The 4,926-nt window shown below is 39.4% G+C and overlaps 1 long non-coding RNA gene across 1 annotated transcript; it reads right to left on the minus strand.

The window, feature by feature from the left end:
* Positions 1 to 3,521: 3,521 nt before the first annotated feature.
* LOC119294251 lies at positions 3,522 to 4,245 on the minus strand. The gene is made up of 3 exons (XR_005143391.1): positions 4,220 to 4,245; positions 4,091 to 4,135; positions 3,522 to 3,628 (listed from the first exon to the last, which is right to left on the minus strand). It is a non-coding gene; the product is annotated as an uncharacterized LOC119294251 (long non-coding RNA).
* Between the last annotated feature and the right edge of the window lie 681 nt (positions 4,246 to 4,926).

Consider the following 4,926-nt stretch of genomic DNA (forward strand, 5'->3'; position numbering starts at 1 on the left):
CTGCACGCGGTGGCTGGTGGACCACGCCTGACCGAGGAAAGCAGCAACAGGGCCATAGGTAACAGGCATCGACAACATCGGTGGAACCAGAAACAATGCCATCAAACATGAGCGGCGACCTTGACCAAGCTCCATGTAGGTTAGTTCTTCCCCTTTCTTGTCATGTTTTGTCTCTGTTCTTAAATGAATTATTCATATATTCAACAAACGTAAAGAAAAATAACAATCTCACGTGTATCTATCAAATAAAAATTGTGCAGCAAACTTGCAGTGAACTTCGCTGATAGTGAATTTAATTGCTTATATGATGAATGCAGAAAGAATTTCTAAGAGATAGTAACAACTGACATGAAGTAAATCCGGTAGTCCATTGTTGATTAGAAATGTATGCTAATATGGCTCATTGATGCAATAGAACAAAGGAATGGTTGCACTTGAAGATCAAATATGACAACTCTGAGCAGTCTATGGTCACAAATTGTTTAGACCCTAGATCTCAAGCATCAACTCTAACAGGAAGGGAATAAAGTGAACCAACTTCACAAGAAACAAAAATATTGGATTTCTATTTATATGATATGGGAGTCATAGACAATTGACATGTGATGATATTTCATGCTTGTGATGTGGTAGATAAATGCATCTCATCGTCATCTTTCTATTCCCCTCCCTATCTCACAATCGTTTCTTCTTCGTGTGTTTCTCATGGGGCCAAGCATAATCATTGATATGAATAGTCATTAAAATATCAAATCACTACAACCAACAATCCATCATCTGCTCCAAAATTGACACCTATGCTTATCATACATACCAGATAAAACAACTACAATGTTGGAGTCATGATAAAATTTTGGAAGCACATTTCTCTCAAATCAGTATTAATGGATCAGGCATTGACAAATGATTCTGTTAGTGTAACGAAGACCAAATGGCATGGCATACACACACACCAATCTTTTTGGGAGTGTTACATTAATCAGACAATTTGTCCAGCACATGGTAGCTATATCAATAGTCCAAATAGCATTCATGTTGACAGAAATTAGCAATGCTCACAGCTACATACGAAATTGGCCAGAGACAATTTCCTAGCATCTTTCTATTTTTACACATCGTCGGATGCCAAGTTCCAAAGATTGAACTTGTTAACAAAGACATGCCTTCACATCCATGCAGGAGCTTTAATGTCGATCTAGCTAATAAATTGCTCCAATGCTGGCGAGGAATCTTCCATTCGAGCTTCTGTAGCCCCTCCGCCACATAGATCTGGCCTGGACCTCAAGTTCCAAATAAGGAATAATGAAAAAACCATAATAAATGGCATGTCTTGGACCTCAAGGGCAATTAACTCAAAACAACGTACAATTGGGAGGTTGGGCAGTGCCTCTCCTCTTTGCGGCAAGATGAGGGTCTATTTACATGGGAGAGATATGGCAGGTTACACTAACATCAAGTAGAAAGACATGTACCCAATTTACATGGGAGGAATCGTGTATAACAGAAAAATATCTAAAGCTGATGAACCTGAGATTATTCTTGACCTGATATGCTTCACAACTTATAACCTGAAAACATTGTATACTTGACATGGCTATTGCAGAAGATAAGCATCAGATCAGGTTGATATAAGAGGTGTGCAAAAATAACAACGCACATACACAAGGGATAACCAACTAATTATGTGACTATTAACAGGAAACATCACATGTGCAATAATCTAAAGTAGGTGGTTGCGGACATACACATGCACAATAATCTGAATATATACAATGCATAATTGGAAGCGTTAATTCCCTCCAATGGGTTGGCGTTGCACATCATAATATTTACTCACCATATTAATCCTTATCATTGATGGCCGTTGTTGCACAATAAACAGAGCTGAGCATGGCAAGACCACATGACTGAACTACAGCTGCCACGATTCATCGACAAATGCCTGAAATGCTACAATAAGGTCACTTACCTAGTCGTGTCAGGATAGCATGTAGTGATCCACTCCTGGGATCATTCTCTAGTACAGGTACTTGGTCGACAAAACGATTGATATAGTCCAAGAGTCCATTGCAGAGGGTCCATGTCATGTGAGTTCAACTCGCAGAAAATCTTCAAAATCTTAACAACGTTGAATTGAAGGAAGAAGACATGGGAAAGCTCGATGTCCCACAAGCACCCGGTTCTCCATCTCCATATGGCATATATGAACCTGCCATCCATTGAACCTGTCGTCCGTTGAGTATATTGTGGCACGTACCACCATCGTGGAACACATGCCATCCATCATCAGCAAATTGTGATGTTATTCAAGTCATGGTCGCAATAAGCTGAACTTACTTTTACCTGTACTTTATCCAGGGACAAACGTAGGCAGGGGGAGGCCTGACAGTGATGTTGATCCGGTGTTAGTTCCTTGCATCAGAACTTGAGGTGGCGGCGGCTGACGCTAGGGTAGTCGACGAGGACGTCGCAATTGGGTTGCCGCCAAAACAGTGTGAATAGCTGGATATCTATGCATCAACACATCACTATTGAAGACACATCAGACAAACCTCTAATTAGCAGTTGAGCGGGTTCTTGCCTGGGCCTTACAGATATACGTGCCTCGCCCCCAAGCCCACCAACAGTGCATAGAAAGTTGGCCGCGTGCCCCTGCCATCTACTATATCACGCATGCCAGAAAGACCCAAGCCCGTCCGAGGCACTGGACGAAACGGCTGTGTGCAACGACTGCACTAAGGGCCGTGGTCTCGACCTGGAGACCATACCCGCTGCCTTGGATTAATCCCCGTCTTCATCCTCCTTGTCGGTAAAAAGATTCTTCCCGAAAACACCTAACAACTGATTAGTAAGATTGGAAGCCATGACACTCCAAAATCCAATCACAACCAATATACATGATGGCAGATGGCTCAGTATAAGACCACAAGAAATAAACCAATTGCCAGAGACTGAAGTACAACCAAGGCTTCAGATTGCAAATAAAATAAAATAAAATGTGCTCCATTATTTTAGCTAATATAACAGGAAAAGGTATTATTAGTTTTTTTCGCATTGCCAGTGATGTATATGCTTGTAACATAATCACAGTCTCTTCAAAAATTAACACATCACTTCTCATTTTAGAAAGTTTTGAGTGATACAGGCATATAAATATAAGACTTAACTCAATTGCCAATAATGTGAGCTTGACTGAACTAATGGATAGTGTGATGCATTCCCCAATCATTTGACTTTGAAATTTCAGAAATGGGAAGATTATAACTAACCAGTTGAAAGACACTTCAGTCAAAGATGCCAGTACAACTCCATCGAAAAATGCTACGAGAGAACCCACTACCAGTAAATAAGGTGTCTGCAAGAACAAAACAATATAAGTATCTTTTTCTGCGTATTTCATTTGTCAGTACGGACCACTTATGAAAGCTTGAAATAAATACTTGTCCAAGGAAGAAGACAGAGAGTAGACAAGGGCACCATGGTGTGTGTCAAGGAGACAACCACCTTTCCCAAAAATCAGTTTCCTGTTTGTGTGTCTCGAGCCTTCAGGGACAATGTTCTTTTTCCTTCCTCATTTAGTGCCAATAGCAGGTGGGTTGGCGTTTGATTGATGTGCCTCAGCTTTCTTCTGGAAAAGCACATTGGCTCAGCTTCAGCTTCACATGTAGTTAAGTGAAGAAGAAGAAGAAACGATAACACGTGGTATATATGTCCATACTTTAGTCAGTCAAAGTAATCTTTTTGAAAGTTTTGTTCAGCTATTGAATATATAAGTCGAACATTCATTATAACACTAAAAGCCTCTTCTGCTGCTCCGTCAATAATAGTCTAGAAATAGCAAGCAAGTGAACAAAATACAGTGATGTGTGTGTAGATTGTCAGGATTCATCATTGCATATCATTTTTCTCTGGATACTACATATGCAAGCACATGATATTGATATGCCAACATTTCTGAATAAGCGCCATATTTTCAGCTATGCTAAAACTCAAAAAATACATAAGCTCGGAAAATCCATGAAGGAAAGAAAACTCAGAAATACAGAAGTTCTAAAACATGTAGACTTGTTCATACTAAATTAGTACCCACCTTTACCCATCAATACTACTTGTTTATTTTGACGAACTGTCAAACCTGTAAGGAATTTGTTTACTTCTATAAAATACATTAATAACATTATGAAAGATGCATTTAGGTACAGAGTTATAGGTAACTAACATGAATTGGATCTTGTAGGCCCCTGTATATATCTGTCTCAAGTCTTAACAACTCCAGCTCTTAGACAAACATAAAAACAATGTTAAATTCAAATGCCTTAAAAACCACATGAATGAAATTTTGTATCGACCTGAACAACTGTCAAGTCACACACCAAAAACGTCTATTACAGGATAGGAATTTTGTTGCTTCCCTCCAACCCCAATTGTAATCAAATTCTGACAAAAGAGTGAATTACCAGAGTGATCAATCGCCTGAAGGACTTGAAATCACATTGATCAATCTACATTCTTCCTCAGGTATTTACTTTGAAACCGGGTTTGCCATGTTGCTTACAGAAGAGAAATGCTAGAAGCAGAAACTTCAGGTCTCTAACAAGTCCAAAGTCAAATAAATTCAGAAGTTACTTACTGTTCATTTCACTAACCAAGCAAAAACTAATCAAGGAAACTCACATGTGGGGAAATCCTCAAATTTTTGCAGTCCCAACTTAGAACTGAGAGAACTAAGTGAAAGTAGCACATTTCTTCTACGCACCGCAACGGTCTTGTATGAAAGAAAAATAAGAGTGTCACTTGGCTTCACCATGTACCTATATTTTGTTAGCCCCACGACGCAAGTTGAGAGGTGAGAGGTGATTCATTTTTCAAGAGAATTAGTCAAACTCTAATATCTTCACCATGTACTGAACTTTGTCGAGATGAGAT

Source organism: Triticum dicoccoides, chromosome 4B (genome assembly GCF_002162155.2).
Source record: "Triticum dicoccoides isolate Atlit2015 ecotype Zavitan chromosome 4B, WEW_v2.0, whole genome shotgun sequence".
Classification (NCBI taxonomy): domain Eukaryota; kingdom Viridiplantae; phylum Streptophyta; class Magnoliopsida; order Poales; family Poaceae; genus Triticum; species Triticum dicoccoides.